Source organism: Triturus cristatus, chromosome 6 (assembly GCF_964204655.1).
Source record: "Triturus cristatus chromosome 6, aTriCri1.1, whole genome shotgun sequence".
NCBI lineage: Eukaryota > Metazoa > Chordata > Amphibia > Caudata > Salamandridae > Triturus > Triturus cristatus.
In genome coordinates, this window is record NC_140589.1 from 1,617,128,655 (window position 1) to 1,617,151,749 (window position 23,095).

Consider the following 23,095-nt stretch of genomic DNA (forward strand, 5'->3'; position numbering starts at 1 on the left):
GGTTACAGGTATCTCACTGGTGCAAACTTCAGGTAACAAACCTCTCCTTCCTGTTACATAGATCTCACAGATTCATGCCTTAAAAAGGATATCCTGGGGCTGGGGCCTCGGAGGTTTCTCTCAAGTTTTAGATCTTAGTGTCACGATTGGATTTAAGACAACAAAGCTATCTGTTGGGTGTTATAGGCAGACATTGTGCATCACAGACGTTGTTTCCAGTCCTCGTCTTTCATGTCGCATCCTCATGCATTTTAGGTCTTTTATTTCCGGTTTGCTTCCTTTGACCTAATTAAATGTACACTCCTGATGAGAATTATTCATAGGTGAAAGCCTAAGAAGTGAAAGGATGCAATGGATAGAGGTGGCCACTCTAGACAGAGCGGTTTTGGGGATTTGAGAACCAATTTTACCACTGTCCCTTTTGACTATGTACAGAGAAGACAGGCTATATCTGCTCGACTCTCAAGTCACATTGCTGGAATGTCCAGCATGTGTATATTTTTCAACAATAATTCTCTCTATATCCTTTTAATGGGCTTTTGGCCTTATTCTGGTATTTAATGGCTCTTATCCTCCTTTTTCACCTTTTCTATTTGCCTTTCTTTCAGTTTACATTTTCTCATTCATTCTGTAGACCTGTCTATCCGTTTTTGTTGCAGTTGCCATCAACACAAACTTTCACTGCTGGCGATTGTTACCATCCACCTCTTCCTATATTGCTCCACTTTCTTTTTAACTGCTCTCCAAGTTTGTCTCTTTCTGCTTTTGTTTACAGTTCCTCTCTTTATTTTACTGGTTCTGCTGATCCGTCTCACTCTTTTGCTATTCTCTTATTCTCCATTTTGTATCTCTTCTCTAGGTCTTCCTCCTGTTGTTCTCTTTTCTCTTTCACATACCACTAACATATGGTAATTGTTTAGGTCAAGCAGCAGTGCGGATGTGCTGTCAACAAGAATTGCTGTAATCACTTTACACAGTGTAATTGGCCTGCTTAGGTCTAGCATCAGCGCGCATGCGCTGTCTGCAAGACCTGCTGTACTTTCTCTATGGAGTGTGATCTGGCCTGCTTCTTTCAATTGGTTAAATCCTGCATCGCTTTTGTTTCTTGCTCCTTATTTGTTAGCGCTCCGATGCATCATTTCCGGTTTTATGTGAGGAGCACTGGCCAATTACAGTTCACTTACACTCATAAGTGGCATGTGTTATTTGGGGACTACTGTTTAATTTAATACTAGTGTGTGTGGCACAGCGCACTTTCACTTTACTATAGCTGCCGCCCGCTTTTATTTGTTTATGCATAGCGCGCTTTCAGTTTAGGTACGGCTGTGCGTGGCGCGCTTTCACTTTAGGTACGGCTGCCAACTGCTTTTGTTTCATTCTCCATGGCGCACTTTAGATTTAGTATGGCTGCTGCCCGCTTTTTTTTGTTTATGCACGGTGCGCTTTCAGGTCTGGCTGCCATAGACTAGTTTAAACCATAGCTTCAAGAGGCGGGCAGTGGCACTTCGGAGCCAGGTGATGTGTTTAAACTGCTAATGAGGTGAGCTGGGGAAAATGGGTTTACATTTTTGAGGACACAGTTGGCAAATTGCATGTTTTTTCTTTGCGAAGCTGAATAAATAAATAAAATAATACGTTTGCCTCGGCTTGCCCGTGCTCATGTAACCCTCTGCCGCCCTGCCGAATAAGTTATGGGGGATAGAATGGTACCTGACCCTTTATGTATCTGAAACATGCATTTTGCCTCACAGGAAGGCAGGTAGAGTAACACTCTGTTACTGGTAACTCATTTGCACTAAGCTAATCGATGCATAAGATTTGAGGTAGACGGTCATTCTGCACAACATCACCACTGAATGGGCATAATGCCTGCTGCCCCATCTCTGCCTGCCCCCCTGCAGTGCCTTCACATGCTTGTCACTGCTGCTCCTCTGCAATGTAAGTGGGGTGCTGCGTTTGCCTCCCCTGCCCCCTTCTGCCCTATCAACAGAACATGGCACTCATGCAGGTGATAGCTGGTATTCTCTCACCCCGCATATCGTCCTTATTTCTTCAATGTGCCCCATAATTTACCTGCTGCTGTGATGTCATTTACGTTGTGGGGGCGTGATGGTGAATCTGGGAGTCAGAGGATCCGACCTAGATTCCAGCAGAGCTTGAGTGTTTGTGATGCAAGTATTTTGTGTATGGCATTACCAGGGTGTATTGGTATTATTTATGCGACGGCATCAAAGCTGTTCTAGACTGCGTTTTAGTTTGGACTGGCGCAAGGAATGGATGAAAAGGTAGACATATAATTACTTATTGGTAATCTCTTTATCCCAGTCCTTTTTCTCTTGCAGCAGGTGAGGCCTCACAGACCATGGAAGCAGGTGTGGGCTGCAGTCATCTGATGAGGTTCCCTAGCACTAGGGCAAGCCAGATTAAGTGTCTTTACAGCTGAGGGCTCCAGACCCTGGCAGCACATCAAAAGTACACTGTCATTAAAGCTGAGCGGAATGCTGGGGTGATTAAGGCGTGTGTGGCTGAGCACTTACACTGTGTATGCTAGGAATCAAATGTTATTGTAGGCAGCCACGTTTGTGTTCAGCGTCTGTGTGCAGTACAAACAAGAAAGACCTGTACATTTTGCAGTAGAATACATATGCATTTCTCGCATCAAAAAAAACAAATTTCTAACGATGTAACAAGTCTCCAGATTTTTACAATTCCGTTAGCTCAAATGTTATTGGTAAAATTTAAACGACAATATTACTGTCAAGATTTTTTGGGGATGAGCGTGAAATATGGTAGTGAATCGTAAAACAAATGCTTAAAAACGTCAAAGGTTTTTATACTGCAGATGAGACGGTGAAAAAGTCATTTTAAAAATAGCGACACTGCCTGTATTTGCAAAGATGTCATATGCACATTATCGCACTGGCACTGCTGGTGTTTGTCTCTTAGCACAGTACCTCGAATAATTGACGTTTGTGGGAATACAAAATAACTAAGGCTTTCGTTATAAGTACAACCGGCCTTCTGCTAGAGTAATACACACCCAGAACTCAAGATACCATGGAGCATCACCATATAGGAGAATGGTTTTGCCACACTATTCTGAATTTTCTCCTGAGGAATTTGGATGCAATTCCCATATTCTAGGCTCTTTTACTAGGGACACATTCGACCAGGCTGTACTTGAAACAGTATGCTCTTGCAAAACCCTAAGGGTGCGGAAGCACTGCACATCTTGGAATCCAGATTGGGCCTATAATTTCTGTCACTGGCCAAATCGGGAATTCAAAGTAATTCAACATGAGGGGCCTAAACGTGTGTGCCTAGGCAGTGTGTTTATTGTGATGCATTTCTTAGCCAATTTTTGCCAAGTACATTGGGTAAAATTGAGTGGGATTAAAAGGGCTATATAAAACGTGTGTTTGTTCTTTGGGAAAATACACAATTATCATGAAATTACATTAAATAAATGTTACCTGTATCTCGAGTAACTTTTCTCCGCTACAGTATATATTATACTCAAAACAAATCACGGATAATACAGGTAGGAGCATGGTTTGAGGAGGAAAATACTATTTGAGGAGAAAATGTCTATTGTCAAAACATATTCCATTGAAACCTGTATTCCACTGATAAAAATTATGTAGAATTTCGTCTTCTCGTGTGAAATAAAAAAAAAAAAATCCACACATTACATGAAAAACATGGTTACATCAGCATAAATAAATCGCTCGGGTCCAAGGAACACAGGTGTAAAGACTGGTATACTGTAATGTGCAAGAATCCTTGGTGTTGATACACCCTTCCATGACCAACCCCTATACTAGTTCAGCGGGTTGCTAGTCTTACTGCTTATACTTAAGGCAGACAGTACATCCTAATTGGGAATTGCATTCCAGACAATATTGCTATAATATCGTTAATTGCACTTTCATGTTGGGCGTAAACAAAAGATAACTTGATGGAAGCTAATAGTTTTGATGATGTGAACATCACTAGTATTGGCACCTTTCCACAAGTAAAAATATAGTAAATTATGGAGGTACAGCTTCGGGCCCTAAATGTAGGGAGTTGTTCAGTGCCACAGTATATAACATCCATAGCATTTACAAAATCTTGAGCTACCAGAAGAGGTGCCAACTCGCGCCCTCTTACATAACAAAAGTTTGGTTCAGAGATACCATCTGAGAAATTACAGGTGGAAATCCTGACGTGGGGTAGGGATGAAGTCATTAAATGAAGTCTAGAATAAAAATCTCCCCTTATGCAAATACATGCAGACTCACTACTATCACTTACAGATTTCTGGAGTGAAGATATATGTTTGAATAAGGATAGGAATTTAATATTAAGTATGCCAATTAAATCATTATTATAAAAAATGGTTAGAGTGTTGAACCTCGTTTGTATCTCACTATCAGATGGTTGGAATCCGCTATCTCAAGGACCTTCTCACTTCCTCCAGCTTTGATATTCACCCCAGTTGCCAGTCTCCTATTGCTCTACCGGACCTCGATGGTGATGCTGGGTTATAACAACATACAAAACCATTATTGTGAACATCATTCCTCAGTCAGGTCTCCTGGGACATGACTATGTCGTACTAGCTAACAAAAGAGAGACTATTCGGACAAAGCAACTTGGAATGTAAACCAGCTATATACCAACTTCAAATTTTTCCGTGTGTGATTATCCAAATTACCAATTATACTCGAACCAGCTACGGCTTGCAGGCCTAGTACCTAGCTCAAGTTATTCATTACTGTACTTAGCATAACAAATGGGGTATGCCTTAGTCAGTCTAGCCCATCAAGACCCTGCAGGGTAGTGAACATATTGTCTTGTATAGGATATAAGACAAGACTTCTCAGGCGATGCTTTGTAAAAATAGCCTAGAGGGAGGCAACAGATGTTAGCATCAGGACCATTATCTTCCTACCGATTTAGTTAATTACATACAATGGATGGCCTTCTAAAGTTAACCACAATACAATCACCTTTGATATTTTTCTCAAGACGTCCAACCTCCTTACCATCAATACATTTTACTATGGGCAATACAAAAATGCTTGTGGTTTACTAAGCCAGTCAACACATTTATTACGCAGTTCCTCCCAGGATTCTTTCTGAGCAGCCCTCAAAGGCAGTACACCGGCTAAAACTGCAACATATGGACAGGCTGCAGGTAGAAGACCCAGGGTGGCCATACTTTTCTCAGCCTCTCGGGCTGTTGGTGAACTGTCTGGGTCATCACTACTTTGAGGAACTCTGTGCCCCAGTTTGCGGATATTACTAGTGTTACCAATGGCGAGAACTTGCTGTGGGGGCTTGGTGGTAGTTATGCTAGTGTTTCCTTTAGGGTTGCGGCCTTTGGGTGAAGCAGATCTCTGTTGGAGGTTCTGGGTGTCAACTATTGTGACAGAATGGTCAGTTCTTTGCGTTGCTGTATCACATAATGTGGAAGGCCCATGACATGCAGTTGATGGATTACCACAAGTTGGACTGTCAGTGACCTTATTAGCATCCAACATGAAAGGAGAATAAAAAACAGAGTCTAATTTCCTCTCTAGACTCGCTAATCGCTCCATCAATGGTGAACCTTTCGTCCAAAATACTACTAAATCAACTACACAAGACTTCATATGGAAAAGAGTCATTACTGGTTGAAGGACGGTCAGCAATTGCACTACTACTCATGGTGTTTCATCCTTAATGTCGCCAGACTGCAAATCCAATAATTGACCCACCTTTATTGTTCAGAAATGTATGCATTTCTGACGGTAAAGCATTGCACGCTAATAATGTCAAAATCCTCCACCTTTCTGCCTCTGTCTCTAGGTGATGCTCTTTTGCAATGTATTTTTTTTTAATAGCAGCCTGGGGGCACTGTAGATACTCTGAAATGCGGAATAATAAACCTTTGAGAAAGTTCAGTGATCTATATACAACTTTAAAACACCGCTGATACTTTATAAGCAATTAAAAAAAAAATGGGTATAGCTGTCCACAAAAAATGGATATTTTCTCTTCAGAAATAATTGGGTGAAATACTTGCACTTGAATTGAGAGACGCAAGAGCCCTGGGTTAGGATCCAGATGGAAACGGTGTGTTTGACAGGGAGTGCCAGAGAGGGACCCAGTGGGTTTGAAATTGAGTAGCGATGAGAAGAATGCGTTTGTAAGAGTGAGCGTCTCTGAGAGAATGAGTGCTCGAAAATGCTAGCTTTTTAGAATGCCTGTCCTTGTATTGGCAGGTTCAATATGACAGTTCTTTCAAAAGTTGGAGAATGTGCCCTTGAGAGACTAGTATCTGTGTAATAGCACTTGTAAAATTGTAAAGAGACAGCTCAGTAAGTTAGTGCCTTCACTTGATTGCAGAAAACATTGCTGTAGTCTTTTCCTTGATGACTAACCAGCCTTTTCTCTCCAAGATAGCAGAAAGTCCTTTAGAATCAACAAGATAGCTTTGAAATATTTCACTTTGAGTTATCAGAGGAGTAACATTTCACCTGTACCTGAGGACTCAATTGCATTTGAGGTGCAAGGGATCCCCTACAGCCATTGAAGTGTTTTCTAAAGTTCTTCACCATAGATCTGTCATATAGCCAGGACGATGGAATTAACACTGACTGAGCAGACTATCTGTAGACTCAAGTCAAGGGAAAGATGGAGCTTTGTGCATTCGTAAACAAGTGTGCTTGATCACCTTGACATAGAGTCCATGTCACCTGGGCCAATCTAGGAGCATAATGAGGTAGTTTGATGGTCAAGAGCCCTCGGCCTACATCTGCTAGCTTGCTCAGCCACCGAGGCACCTTCAGCAATGAGAGTAGCACAGGTGAATTCTCTCACCGCAGGAGTTTAATGCACAGAATTATGGATTCTGAATGGTGTGGCTGGCACAGTTCTCTTCCTGCTCTCTCATGCCCACCACTAGGCAGTTTGCTTGTCAGACTTTCCAGTTTTCAACTATACTTTCTGGCCTTGTGCTGCTTCCTATATATACTGATTTCCAGTCTAGTGGTTAACATTCTCAACTTCCCGTTCATTTCTGATCCATGTACGGTTTTGTGAAAGACAACACACTATTCCTTATAAAGACAGGTGGCGAGGATGTGGTCTAATAGCCAGAGCTGCCGACTTTTGAGCTGGGGAACCAGGTTTCAGTTTCTACGTCGGTTCAACATCTTGTGATTCTTAGCAAATACAATAATTTCCCCATGCCTACCAAAAATGAATGTGCCCTTGTGCAATGTAACTCGTGCTCATTTAAGGTGCTCCAATACCTTTGTGTCGAGTTGATGCTATATAAAACTGCAAAAGAAGAAGACTGCATTTTTCGAGAGTCTTGTACTTGCAACATATACCAATACTGAATTAAAACTTCCTGGAACACGTTCCGGGTCTAACCCGTATTCCATATCTGGTTTTGTGGCAGTCTATTTCCTTTCCTAAGACTCCAGTCACTAGAATTTCCCTGCTCACTGCTTCATCTCCACCCTTGCAGGCCAAAGATGAGTTAAAGAATCGGCACGCCTTTGAGTGGCAGGTGCAAGTTTCCTCACACCTGAGGCATGTGGTCAATAGTGAGCTCTTTCAGTCCAGCATGGGTCTCTGTAGCATTTCTGATATGTAGGAAAGTCCTGTTCCTTGAACTAGCACTGTCCTGCAGTGCTTCCTTTGTTACTAAGTTGTCACTATTTTAGTGCATTCTTGTTCCTCAAACTGCCATTATTTTCATTATTTACCCTTTTCCTAGTTCCTGCCCTTCTTTACCTCTTCCTTAATTCCAGTTTCCGGTGTCCTTATCCCTGCTTCCTTAGCTTCCAGTTTTTTAGTGTGGTTTGTTTACTCGTTTGGATTTCCGCCTTTTATGTTAAACAATGTTCTGTCTAGTTGCCTGTCTATCGTGGCTGTGTATTTTAGTTATCCGCCCTTGCTGTTACTGCCTTGCATGTTCCTGTGTGATCGCCAGGATTCATGAGCACAGTTGACAACATAGGTGGTCTTTCTCGTCCACAGTGAGGATTGTCTTTATGTTACTTTTATAATGTCACAAAATGTATCCGCTCCACAGACACTGCCTTAGCATGTATATCTTACATGTGGATATTGTACTCAGTATCTGTAACATCAATTGAGGTTGTGAAACTTGCTCTGCTTCAGTCCTACCTTGTGGCACTCCTCAGCCCACATTTCCTTTATTAAAGAATGGTATGTCTGTCTTGTATATTTTAAATGTTAGTATTTCTCAATTGCCTTTTGAGTGCCCATTTCTTCTAAGCTTTGGCTTGCTTGTTACCTTGTACAGAGCTTTCCAATTGGATTCCTCTGTGATCATGGACAGCTCTGTTAACAATATTCTCTTTACTTTACTTTGTCTATCCTGCCACATGTCCTTGCAAGACCCTTGATTGTTGCTCAACCAGGCTGGAGTTAAGCTGTGCACACAGCTCGCTCTGTGAGTGTGGAGCTGCCTGTGGCAGTCACTGGAAACTCTGATGCACTGCTTGTCTTGGGGTACAGTAGCTGGATGCCGGTCGGTTCTCAGTCATCATCAAGAGCTTGTCCCTGTGCTTCCAAGTGGACTGCACATACAACATTGTATGTGAGGCACTGTGACTCTTCTGGAAGACAGTGTAACTGGGAAGTTGGCACCAATCACAGAGCAAGGGTAAAGATGTCAAGCTGCTTGGGATCAGTTTATGACCTTAAGCACTCACTTGGGGCTGGGACAATCACATTGCCATAACACACCCCATTGGCTGCAAATGCTTGACCGGCAATGCCCTTGGTTTTCAAGTGCATTGCACAGGCTGCACTGTATGAGAGGTTTTCAGTCATTGTACTGGAAGATTGTGTAACTGAGGAGATCACAAAAGCAGGGGTTCTATCTACCTGGTATCCAGTTAGTATCGTAGGCACTCACTTGGGGTCTCGTCTAATCACAAGGCCACAGAAACGTTACCAATTGGCTGCAACCATCTGAACAAGCATTTGCAATGCAATAGGTCTCGCTTTTGCGAGAGTTAGAGCTATTAGCGTTGTAAATGGCAATGTCTTTTACCCATGTGTATTTGTTTCGAGTGTTGTGGCTGGATGTGGTGAACTGTAATTGCATTTATATATAGCGCTAACAAGATGAGCCTGCAGTGTGATTAGAAAAGAAGGAAGCAGGACGTGTTTGCTATTTAAAAGGGTGGAAGTGACCCCGGCAAGTCGGAAAAAAAACACTTGCCAAAAAACTAAACATTCTGAAAACTAAAATTAATTACAACAGCTTTTAAAATAAATCCACTTACTACCGGATTGGGTAACTTGACAGAACTTGGGTCAGTATACATAGAAACAGCATACATCCCAAAAAGTCATTCTCAAGAGTGTTTTTAAAACAGCTGGTGGGGGGGAGGGGGGGGGTGGCAAAGCTGAGTTCTCCATCAATGTCCAGCTATGATAATGATACTGACCGGTATCCGATGCAGCGGTTCCATCCCTTTGGCCCACAATATTATTTTTTTTTCTCATTATTTGCAGCAGTGAGGCACTGAAGCTGTTAGATCCCCGGGTGCCACTTTCAGCTCTGTAGCTATTCTATTACTTCAGTCCCAGCCTGCACATTTCCATCACTTATGCCGTGTTCTGGACGTATGGCTTATTGATTGGAAACAACAGTTCAGCCTTCTTGTCTTAACCCTGAGCCCCACTAGCCTTCCACTTCTGAATCAATTTTCCTGAAAATTGTTGCAGCTGCTGGGTAAACAGTGCAGGCAGTATTGATGTAAATGCTGTGTTTACTCACAGTGGTATTTATATAACATTATGGTGCTTTGTGCTCCTTTTAAAATGGTATTACCGAAGCACAGCCGGGGTAACGGGTTAGGAGGGGAGGTTAATGCAACATTTACAGTCTAAATGAGTTCTGTCATCGTGAAATCATGCATTCTTCACCCCATTACTGTACATTTCTCAATCCGCAAAACCGTAGGTTATGTGGCGGAGGATTAACACTGGGGTTAAACACTGTGAAACAGGCGGTTTAATACAAACATGATCTAACAGGCCTATTGTCCATTCTTTTTAATATTGATATTTGCTTTAATATTGATCTGTGTGTTCTGCCAAGCACCAGCAAACGTGCCATTCTTGGATTATGCTCCATATGTCAATGTATTAACCCAGCATGTTGGTCCATCTGATGCGAACACAGAAGGCAACGCCGATGACAGAGATTCACTAGGGCGGCGACCCGGGCTGCCAGTCAATGCAGGGCACCGGGAGAGCTGCAGTAAGAGGTGGCACATGGGGGTCCTGCTGGCGGATCCAAGGGGGTGTCAGCAGGGGGCACTGGCCCACATCTCGCTGTGTGTTCTTTTACTCAGTCCAGCTGACGTAGGCGCGCAGTGCCGGACAGCAGATGTGCACACATATGGTGCGAGCAGGAGTTGTGATAAAGCCGCAAGCTGTTCGCATGCACATCTCCTGTCTTCCACACGCGTGCACAAGTCATGTCCCCCCATCGGCCAAGAAACCGCGTTCAAAATGCGTTCTGGATTCAGCCACCAGGTGGCAGGAATACGCAAATAATGTAATGTACACAAGCTAATAGTTACAAAACCAAAGTTGAAAATAAGATTAAGTGTTTTCTATGTTTTATCACTTTACAGGCGAGCTGGGCATCAGGCGAATTGTTCCAAACCATGACTTGGTGAAGCGTTTGTCTGACCTGTATGAGGGCACTGTTTTTCCACAGAGCACGGACACGATTAAACAAGACCAGATGCTGCAGTCTGGTGTGCTGAACCAAGAGGTGAAAAGTAACATCCCTACCCTGGGCCTTGAAGACGAGAGGCAGTTGGGCACATTCGGTAGTGTCCTCGTGGATGACTTCAGCCCCCATTTCTCTGCCAGTGATGAGAACACCCTGAAGCAGGACCTTCCCCGCGGGGCACACATGCTGTGTGGCAACTGGCTGGCGTACTGGCAGTACGAGATTGGGGTCAGCCAGCAAGAGTCCCACTTCTGCTTCCACCAGATCAAGTTACAGAGCTTCCTGGACCACTCCGGGGCCATCAAGTGTGTGGCTCCACTGGGTGGGGAAGACTTCTTCCTGAGTGTCAGCAAGGACATGACAGCGCCGATTACAGAGACTCACCAGGGCGGCGACCCGGGCTGCCAGTCCATGCAGGGCACTGGGAGAGCTGCAGTCAGCGGTGGCACATGGGGAGCTGACGTAAGCGTGCCGCGCCGAACAGGAGATGTTCATGCATATGGTGCGAGCAGGAGTTGTGGTAATGCCGCGAGACGTACGCGTGCGCATCTCTCTTCCACACGTGTGCACATGTCTTGTCCCCCTTCGCCCACCAAACCGACAACAATAGGTCTTGCCAAGGCGAGTAGCGCATGCGCTGCGTCGCTAGGCGAGACCTAAAAATGGGTCAACGAAGTCTGGGCTGCTCTTGACCAGCAAAGTTTAAGCTGCAGCAGGGTCGGCGAGCTCTAAATGTCACCTTATTTGTCTAAGCATTAGTGAGACGGGGAAATTCCCAGACTGTCATGTGACACACTTGGCTGGGTTGCATATACACACACATTCGTTGAAAACACGTGCAGCTCAAATAAAAATAGCGAAGTACAGGCAGAAAAGGTGCAAGATTCCTCCATACATAAACCGGAGGCACAGCACTGCACACAAAGTGCAGGCTAATCCCCACAAACCCAGTCCGCATGTACCAGTATTAAAAGGTAAAGTACTGGTAGAAGTAGTGCAATCTACACTCGCACAGTTCAGAATATCAGCACGCAAAGCTAACCTTAAGCACAACAGGTGTTGCTTTCTTTACAAACATGGCAGTTGCTGCATGCCATCTCTTACAAGCTCTCCTTGCGCACATGAACGGTACAGCGCAGGCAACCGCAACAGCATTGCAAACTTTACAAATACAGACTTATGCACCCATTACAGTGCAGCAGAGACTGCTTCAGTGGAAGACTCGTTCCAACATAGGAAGGCGCAGAACATGCACTGGTGTGTCTTAAAACAAAATAAGGGGATGGATGGAATGCTTACAAAAGTCTCGGCCACTGGTAGTTGCTTGGGCTGCAACGGAGTCGGTGGTTTTCTTCCATTGCGCCACTCCAGTCTTGGAGTAATCATATGCAAATCGTCCATGTCCTGCTCCAGTAGGAACAGTCCAGCCTGAGCTGCCAGGAACAGAAGCAACCCCCAGACCAGTCTCAGCCTTTTTGGGCCACACAGGACTCCAATCAGTTCCTACCTCTCACACTTTAGAAATATCATTAAAACAATGTAAAGTGATGGGCGGATTACTTGCTAAAGTACTGCCAGTTTGTAGGGGCCGCAGGCCAATTGTTTGACTCCGTAGCAGAGGTTCAGTGAGCTGGTTATACCCATCAGGATGTCAAACACTAGGAGCTTATTATACCAAATAGTATAAGGAAATGTATAAAGATTTAAAAAATAGCTGCAGACAACCCGAAGATGGTGGCTGAAACAGCCGATTTTCTGATAGAGCCACAAGTAGAGAACAGCTGAGACTGCATAACGAGATGAAAGAAAAAAAAATACAGTATTGTGAGCAGATGAATCGGGTCAATAAAACACCCTCTCGAAACTATTCAGAGGCTGTGGATTGCACTTAGGGTGGCGCAATATTGCTTGAGCGCACACAAGGCTTGTGACGGTCGGGGCGTCCTTTGGGTGGAGCAAGCTGTTCGGGAGAAAAGTCTAGAAAGTGGCTGTCACAGGGGGCTGGAACATGCGGGGGTCTTGAGGGCGATCGTTGGGATGTTGGAGGGACGGAATGTGTTCTCTGTAGCTGCGCACAGTTTCTGCCGCAGCCTGAATAAGAAGGGTCCATACTGTGACTGCTCAACCCCATGGCAGATCCCAGTTCCTGCACTGTGTAGGTTGCATTGGCACATTTCATTTGTGTGATGTTTCGATTACAGCAAAGCAAATGTTTGAGAGTCCCCACTGATTTTAGGTAGAGTGAGTTGGAGCTACGTCTAGTATAAAGTCTTGACCGCTTCTTGGACTCCCCTCCCACGAAGGCTGTGCCATTCATCCAGCACGACCTCCAAAGGGCAGCGTTCCTTTATGTTGCTGGAAGAACATATTTCTTGGGACAGCAGAGGCGTGCTAGATATACGTTATTTTACTCATCTTTGGCATTTTATCCTGAAAGACATGGAATTTGCTATCCTTTTTCTTGACAGGCACAACGTAAGTAGGAACAGAAGGTGATCGCATTAAATTTAATAATTGCCCACAGCCTCCTGCTGTCCTCCTGAGAGAGCGCCTCGACAGGTCCGAACCGTGCATGCTTAGGAAGAGACTCCCATCTTCTGCTCTTCTTCCTGCTCGAGAGCACATTAATGAGAGTCGTGATCAATTACTTAAAATCATTACATGAAACAACAAACGCCATATTTCCTGGGTAGAAAAATGAGGATGTTAAAACCGTTTGAGATGTGTTTACATTAATTCTTATAAGACATGGCGTCACAATCGACGTTAAAATTCTTAAATGAAATAGCATCACAATTGAGCAACATTCGTAATAACTCTTCTTGACACGCAACTAAGACCAGATTGCTCTTTCTTATCTATTTATATTTTATCACATAAACAGAGTGCTCAAGGCGCTAATTGGTAGAGCTCCAAGAAGTTCCAGTCACCTGCGGGCTCTGTCTGCATAGGTCCGAGTAACAAAACAGTATAGTATATATACACAGTTGTCAGCGTATTACGCTGTATAGTTTCGATCAGCTCTATTTGTGTTGCTTATAAAACAAATGTTTTTGTATTAAAAGATTTAATGTCAGATAAAACAATGTTTGGCATTTGAATAATTTAATTGTATTATATGCAATGTGTTAGGGTCTATATGGGTTTTCCCATTTTCTTCCTTGAATAGATATTTTTCTCTTCCTTTTCTCCTGTTTCTAGGTCACTCAGTTCAGTGGACATTAAAATACTCTTTGTGTCTACATATTTTGTTTATAGTTTCAGTCCAAATCAGCTGAAACTATCCCAAGTGAACCATGGTTATTTGCTGACATCTTGGATATTTCTCAAGCAGTTACATGGGCAACAGTGCACATGTTTACAGAGCACTCTTGCCTTACCAGTCAGATCTGTCAAGATGAGCATTTTGCCCACTCGGTCCCGCTGGGCATTTTAGTTAGTCATTCCACAGACCCACTACACCCACTAGGGAGGTACTGCTTGGTATTCCAAAGTGATTAATTTGTGGTTAGAAGTATCCATCAGAAGTTACTTATCTTCTGTAACGCACTTTCTGCTGTATACCACAGATTCTTCACAGCCCTCCTACTTGCCCAGTCTGTGATATGGTCTTCCATCTAAAAAGATCCCAATTTAGGAATCTGCACTTGTTTTCCAATTGGTCTGTAGGCTTTGTGTGACATGGTGTGGGCAGATTAATGAATGAAACTGTCATCACCATACATGGGCAGTGCTCTGTTCGTCACTTCCGTAGTGAAATAGCATTTATGCAAAGTCCTAAGGCACCACCTCCCGGTGCCCAGGAGCACTACTTTTTATCTTCCGGATCCAGTCTTGTACTTGGAGGTATTCACAAGGGGAGAAATCTGTGGTGAAATGGAGTAACCACCAGAAAGAGAGTAACCAAAGGTAAGGAACATGTTTTCTGCTACGGAATTAGAAGCATTCATTTGTGACAGATCGTGCCTTCGGACGTGGGTAGGATTCAGAGATCCTGCTGATTCTCAGTGCCTGGCATTATATTGGCTTTTTGGATTCACATAAATCGTTAGGAGAGTTTGGGGATTTATCACAAAGATTGCCATGACGTTCACACTGAGGCCAGGCTTTCTGTTTTTCACTTGAGAGTAGGCATGTTGTACCCCTGGACTGCACCTACTCCTATTGGACTGGCATCTTTAGTCAGTTCCTTGCATAGATAAGAATACAAGCATCCCATATGGTCTATTGACGTGTGGTCATCTTTGATTTTGTGGATTGCTGTTGTGCATGCAGGCAGCCATACTTATCACAAGACTTGTTTGTGAGCACACCTAGTAAGGTGGTGGACTCCTGTTGTAACAGGAGGACCACCTTCCCCTCAGGACATTGGGTCTCCCCGTCCATTGGCGTAGAGATTATTGGAAAGTAGCTTCCTCCCTTTGCTAAATATGTAACCACTGGATGTCATATTGCGTTTTTCGAACTTTGACTTGTTGGGGTCTGTTTTAGCCAAGTCTGTTTTAGTGCATGTCCCCCAGTCATTCAGCCAAATAGAAGCACATTGACACTGTAAAATAATGTTTTGTACAGGTCGAATTGTTTCCTGATTTGTTCGTGGATGATCATAGGGATTAATGAGATGCCACAGCTGAGATGCTTGTGTCAATATAACCCCAGATGTGCTGAAAGTGTACTGCTTTATTGTGGATATTGATGTAATTCCAGTTGATAGTACCCTTTACCTAAATCCAGCTTGGATAATATTCATATCTTATTTAGGCAACTGATCATTTTGTTAACATGGTGGCTTAGGAATCTTCTCTTCATTGTGATATTTAGGAAAGAGATTATATATATATATATTATCTACTGGCGGTCTCCAGTAGATAATCATAGTTAGGACCTGGTTTCTATTCAAAAAGCGTTTTTTCTTTTCCCAATAACTTTGGCGCCGGTTGACGAATCTTAGCGAAATTTTCAAAACATTGGTCCCGCTCCGGTCAGTTCCTATCCAGAAAGTTTCGGGGTGATTCGCCAAGCGGGCGCTGAGAAAAAAGGGGGGTGTTTTCTCCATGTTAATTCCCATAGGAAATTTTAGACACGACTACAGCCCGAACTGCTGAACGGAATTACACCAAATTTGGCAAGAAGGTAGCTCTTTTTAAAAATAAATAAATGAATATAGTTTTCCTAACTAAAAATTATCTTTTAAAAAAAAAATGTGTATATATATATAAAAACATAGGATTGAGGTACATTAGACTTACACATTTTCATTTAAAAAACCTTTGAAATTCACTGGAAAAACCATAGGTTTCAGGCACGTTATAATTAGAAATTAGCATTTAAAAAACCATAGAAATTCACTGAAAAAAACATAGGTTTCAGGCACGTTATAGTTAGAAATTAGCATTTAAAAAACCATAGAAATTAACTGAAAAAACCATAGGTTTCAGGAACGTTATAGTTAGTTGGACATTTCACTCGTACAAAACCATAGAAATTCCAGCGTTATAGTTAGTTCAGCTAACTATAACTCACGCAATGCACTGCTGATGACGTCACATATTACATCATTCATGATATGGTCAGGGACATCACTGATGACATCTCAAATGACATCACTGATGACATCATCCAGTGACTGTGTGTTTCTGTAAAGTTTAATTTTGTTTTATATATATGCCAAGCTGTATTGAGGAATGAGTGGGTGTATAAGTGTCTGTATGGAGGATTTAGTAGGTATGTGACTGACTGTATAGAAGATGGTCTTGTGCATAACTGCCATATGTTTGTTGAAAGCACACCTGCCTGTCCTCAATTATGCTTCCCTCAACTGGACTTATTGCTTCACCTTCAGGCCACCACCATTGCAATGAAGTTATTGAACTACATCTAGCATTGATATGCAGAATCCTATATAACTTCTTTTCTTAGATTTCCTGATGAGCACGATTCTGCTACTCATCTCACCTTCAAGTAGATTATATTAACTCATGAATGTTGATATCGCCTTGGTTTTTGAACATGGCTGCCACCATCAACTGGCTTTAATGTTAGCGTGGCAGTTCCTAGTAAGTATTGTCCCTATCAGTCATACTTATGAGTTGAAAGGAGGGCAGTTGCAGCGAGTGTTGGAGCTGCTTGGAATGTCAAGGTGCTCCTTGTTAATACTTTTATATTTTTTCTGAAATTCTTCCAACTTTCCGCTTACTCTATTTATTTTCTATCGCCCACTGGGCTCTAGATATAGATTCCTTGAAAATTGAACAGAGTTAGCTGCATCAGAGACCTCCTCTTCAAATATTTTGAATTTAGGGGATTTTAATTGTTGACTAGTAATTCTTTCAGATTTCTCCACTTTTGCATTGCTCTAGAGGAACTTTTTACAGGCTTGTATATGACATAGGGGGCGAAATACGAACATATTTAAAATACCATGTTGTTCGTGCCATTTAGGCTGCTGATGACCACCTAAAAGGGCTACAGATTTGCCCCAAGCTCTGCACTGACAATTGTTTTAAATGTCTTACCCCCTTTCTTCTTTTTAAGAGACCCATAGAATGTATTTCTTCTCGTAAGTGGAGCACTGGATCGTCAATGGCTTTGCGTAATAAGTTAATTTACTCCCATATTGTGTTTAGGGATTCTTTGTCATCTAGTATGTATGAGGTTTCCTGTTCCGGGATCATCAAAGTGATTTGCTTCAGTGCCCGTTTGAGACCACATTTTAGGCATATGCAAGGTAAATCTCATCTCTTATTAAAACTTCCTTTTGGCAACTGAAGAAGATTAATGTAAGTGGAACATGAATGGCTCTGTTTTTATAATGCTAAAGCAAAACTGAAACTTAGTGCAGCCCCCTCTTCCTATAAAGCTTTGCGCAAAAACACTTGATGGTAATTTTTTGCTGAAAATATAAAGCATGAAATACTCAAAATTATTTTTCACGTTTTTGCATTGTTTACTTATCTACTCTATCTTCAACTAAGGGATGCTCCCTCAGAATCACTGAGATTCTGTTAGCTTTTTCTTCAGAGGGAAAGTATCCGAATTTCAAAATCAAACAGCTACTTCTAATCCCAGTGTTGCACATGGGCAAAGCAGGCAGGGATTCATGTCCGAAGTGGTTGTGCATGGTTTATCGTTTTTTCTCATTTTCCCAGACTTTGCTTTTGCAGAGGCTTTAATCAAGCTCAAGTGAGGTGCCCATTGGATTTCTCTCCATTCCTCCTAAACGATCTAGAACATATAGTCTTACACCGTTTCAAACAACTTCTTAACTCATCCTTATCTCAGGGTATTTTCCCAGATCCCCTTAAAAAACAAAGGTATTTCCTATTCTAAAATAGCTGTATGCCAATCCCAATGAACACTTTTATTATTAGCTCATTTCCTTACCTCTGGCAAGTGACAAACTTTTAGGGAGCTTTGTGGCCAAGATTTATAACCATTACTTAGCCAGTTTATGCCCAAATCACAGAACCGGTTGACTTGGTGCGAGGTACAGATATAGAGTGGCCTCCAAGATACTTTTAGATCTTTAGTGATTCTTGCTTCTTTCACTTCTGAGCCTCACTGGTTAGTCCCCCAGGGATCATCTCTCTCTGTCCTTATTTGTTCAGTGTTTACGTGGATACTTTGGCTAAACATCTCGACTATTATAGGATAACGTATGTGTCAACAATGAAATGAAGGTTTTGTAAAGCGCGTGTTTGCCGAGGCGTCTTAGCGCTACCTGTCATTGATCTATACAAGAGGTAAATATTAAAACGACTATGGTTTCGGTGCAAATAGCCATGTTTTTAGTGCTTTCCTAAACAATTGTATATTGGTTTGATTTCTAAGACTGATGGCAAGGTGGTCCATAGTTTGGGGGCCAGATGGAAAAAACTTCTGCCACCCCATTTTACAGTCCTTACCCTGGGAACCTCGAGTAAAGAGGCCGATGATGACCTGAGGTTTCACTGTGGGATGTGCCATCTGACTGAGATAGGCAGGCCCAGCCCCGTTCAGTGTCTTATGTACAATGCACATGGACTTGAATTGGATCCTTGCCTGGACTGGGAGCCAGTGCAGGTCTTGAATACCTTGGCTAATAGGACTGAATTTAGAAATCTTAAGCAGCAATCGTGCAGCTGCATTTTGTAGAGTTGGCAGCTTGCGTATGGCCCTCTTTTTTTGCCCCTAGGTAGAGAGCGTTACAATAATTAATTTTTGATAGCACAAGGGCAACAATGACTGTTTTCCGAAGTTCCATGGGAATAAAAGGTAAAACATTTTGTAGGGTCTTCAACGTAAAGAAGCACGATGAAGTGATGCTGTTGACCTGGTCAGATAATGATAGGTGGTCGTCTATCATGACCCCAAGGTTTTTTACCTTTTTTACTGGCTGCGGGCAGGGCCACGCTGCTTCCGGCCACCAGAAGGAGTTCCAAAGGGAGATATCCCAACCAAACATTACCTCTTCGATTTTGTCGGTATTTATTTGTAAGCAGTTATCTAGCATCCACCTAATAATGTGACCCATACAGTCATTGAATTTTGTTGCCTCGTCATCCGGCTTAGAAGATAGAGACACCACTATGTGTGTGTCGTCCGCATAACAAATGGCAGTGAAACCGTGAGAGTGTATAAGTTTAGCCAATGGGGTGACATAAACATTAAACAGAGTTGCAGACTGTGAGGATCCCTGGGGCACCCCACACGGCAGGGCATAGGGATGAGATTTATGTTCTCCCATCACTATAGTTTGTTCTCTGTCCATTAGGTAGGATCTAAGAATATTTGAGGCTTCGCATATGATCCCTATTTCGGACAGGCGGTGGATGAGTATTTGATGATCAACCGTGTCGAATGTGGCCGGGAGGTCAAGCAAAATCAGTAGAGCTTTCCCTCCCCCGTCAAGTTGGACACGTATCTCCTCGGTGGCAGCCATCAGAGCAGACTTTGTGCTGTGCAAGGGCTGGAATTCGCGTTGCACCGGGTTGAGTTTATCGTTTGACTCTAGGAAAAGGAGCAAGTCTTCATTAAGAGCTTTTTCAAGGATTTTAGATGGAAATGGTGGGCAGGAGATGGTCCGGTAATTGCTGACCTCTACTGGATTGAGGGACGTTTTCAAGATAGGCCTGACCAGGGATTTCTTCCAGATAGTAGGGAAATGTCCAGCGTCCAAAATGTTGTTAAGAAGGGGTGCTAACTGGTCTGCAATAATGTTGGGGACCGTGTGAAGGACCATAGCAGGTCAGAGGTCGAATGGGGATCCCAATTTCGTTGACATTATGAGCCTCTCGACTCATTCTCGCGTTAAGGAATTCGATTTTTGTAGATGAACCTGCATGGTCGCCTCACCTTTTTGAAACCCATCCATATTGACTCCGGCCTTGCCGCTGGAGAACTAGTCATATACCTTTTTCACTTTGCCATGAAAGAACTCTTCCAATTTGTTACAAAACGGCATATTAGGGCTAAACGGTTTAATTTTGCCAAATTTGGCTGTATTTTTAGCAGCACTAATTTTCTCGGTGAAGAAACGTGATTTTGCCGAGATTATTGACTCTTTGTACTGTACTATCGCCTCTTTATAGTGTTTTTTTTCTAGTTCCGAGTAATCTTTCCTCCAAGCTCGTTCTTTAGCCCTAAATATTTTCTTTAGTTCTTTTTGATCAGATGTATACCATGGGGCAGATGGTTGTCTTCTGCAGATGCGTGTATGCGTCTCTGGGGCTAGCTTCTTAGCTGCCAAGTCAATTCAATTCAGCCATCAAAATTAAGGGCTGCGGAATCAGGGACAGTATTTAGACAGGGGCTATGGGAGCGTAAGGTGGATTCCAGATCTGGGGTATTTATTTTCCGCCACACAATGGGTCAATTATCTCAGTGGCTAGAAGTCGTAGGGTGCATTCCGACTTAAGTGGAGGGCCCTCTACCATAGCCTAAGGTACAGCAAAGGAGTACATGCCCCACTCCAGTCAATGCAGTACATACTGTGAATGTGACATTTGTTGCTTCCCTGAACTTGTCTCTTCAGATTCTTTTATGTTAATTTGCACTTTCCCTCTTCCTCTACTACAATTCCCAAATATCTGTATTTTCTGTTGTAATTGGATCTCTGCTAAACTATGCCAACTCTGTATATCATGGTCTTCGGCAATGTCAATTTAAAAGAATCCAGCAGTACAAAGTCAAGCTGCTTGATTGATCTCAAGTTTCCCTCAATTCCATCATGCTATGTCTCTTTAGACCAGTCGTCATTGGCTTCCTGTGCAGGACCAAACTGCTTTTAAGGTACTATGTGTGGCTCGTCAGATTCCTTATGGTCAGTCTTCGTAAGGAAGCGGCTGCTTCCATATTTTCTCTTTCCCTTAGATCTACGTCAAAAGTCATTCTTTAGGTTTTCAGATTTAAAAAGTGCATACTTATGGTCATTGTTTTTCTGTCTTTACCACAAAGTGTGGAACTCTCTTCCGTTATCTGAGTACTACTTCATCTTTCCTAGTTTTCCATCAGGGACTTAAAACACTCCTTTTCTGTGGTACTTTTATGTAAATGGCAGGCTTTGCACTTCTGACATCTACTGCCAAGAAATCCTGTATGTGTGAGCATCCTACTATAGATGCAGAACAGAGTGTCATGGCACATTTGTTACCTATCATTTTTAGACATATTGCTTATAATTCACTGAAAATGTGTAACATGCAGTACATACATGAAAGTGTCACACATAGGTTGCACAGTCATCTAAGCATTTATCCACTCCTTGACCGGACTACCACTCCTAATCTTGCTGATGCTGTAGGTCTAAACTCGTTACCCTATGCAAAGCGATCTTTATACATATTTATTTTCTCTGAAGTGCACATGATGAATAGGTTCTTGGTGTGATCAACGACCATTTTAATAAAAAGTCCGCTGCACATTCATGGGAGTGTTTTTGCATATGCTCCCCAACTGCATATGCTCCCCAACTAGTACTCAAATTCCACTATGTGCCTAGCCTTGACCCAGTGACTGTGATTTAGTTATGGCAAAGGGTCGTGACCTGCAAGCATACTGTTGCCACTCTCTTCAGCTTCTGACTTTGTGGCTGTCAGTGAGTTGCAGTCCCTCGGAGGAAGGTTGTTGACGGCCTAAAAGTATTTGACGACTCCTTCTCACTGCTGATGTTTGTTATTGTGGACAAGCATGGAACACCACTTCGCATCATTGCTTAATTCAACATAACACACAGTTTAGCATGAGTGCCAGAGCAGTAGCAACATACCACATTCTGTGCAATGTAAGATAAGGACATCCCATACCTTTTTTCCAGGCTCACTACTGTTAACATTGCATAAGTACTTCATATATTGGGGTGTGGTCCAGCCACTTGCTCATGCTTGAATGGCTTTCTTATCTTTCCCAGTTCTGGGCTCTTTAGCGGTAGGCTTTTCTCCCTATTCTTTTTTCCCTCCCACCTGTGGAAGATGTCTTCTTTACCTTTGCTTTCGATTGGCTGAGTTGCATCCTACCTCTGCTGATGTCATGGAACTATTTTTCTTTGCTTTTGGTTTGGGAGTGGATGCCTTGCTCCTCCTCCTGGGTCCAGAGAGCTTCCTTGTGCTCTTTTCCTCTCTCCCCAAATCCCCAATCCTTAGCCTCATTTCGCTCTCCCTCTGAATTTCCTGCACCAAGTCCTGCTGTGACTCAGTGGTGCATTCACTCTTCAACCTCGGCTGCCTCAATCTTCCTTCTTCTTCTCCTGACACTCTCTACCCTGGGCTTCTCTCTCGCAAGACCCTCCCCTTATCCCACAGCCCTGTACTGCTGTCCCACTCTTGCTCCATTCTGGCCACTGCTATTTACATTTGCAAATGCCAAATGCATTTAACATGCACTAGCATTGGCAAAGCTAATCATGATGGCCAGCCATCTTGAAAGTCAATGTGTTATACTTTGAAAGTGGCTGCCACGTTGCATGATGAGATTTGGAGTGATGCAACATGCCATGACGTAGAAAGGCAATATGTAACACAATGACATCCTGAAAATAATTTCGTACTTTCAAGATGAGCACCATGTTTCATAGCGCAACGTCATGCACAACATGACGTGCGGGATGAAGGTTTTATGCTTTCATGGTAGCCGCCACCTTGTGTGTCACAAAGTGACCCCATGCAGCATGGATGCTATCTGGAAAGTACTACAAAAACTGTTCCAAAACGGCCAGTCAGAGTTATTGGCTTTGCCTGTGTAGTGCATTTCAAAAGTATCCAGCACTGGCAAAGGGAAGAGTGGCAACCAAAATGCTTTGGCAAAATGAGACCAATGGGCTTTGCCACTGCTTGCTTTAAACAGTGAACTGTAAAT

The 23,095-nt window shown here is 42.9% G+C and overlaps 1 protein-coding gene across 2 annotated transcripts in view; it reads left to right on the plus strand.

Annotated features, from left to right (window-relative positions):
* PIGF (phosphatidylinositol glycan anchor biosynthesis class F) overlaps positions 1-23,095 on the plus strand; it is a 103,725-nt gene that overhangs the window by 75,894 nt on the left and 4,736 nt on the right. The gene's annotated exons all lie outside the window — the stretch shown is intronic.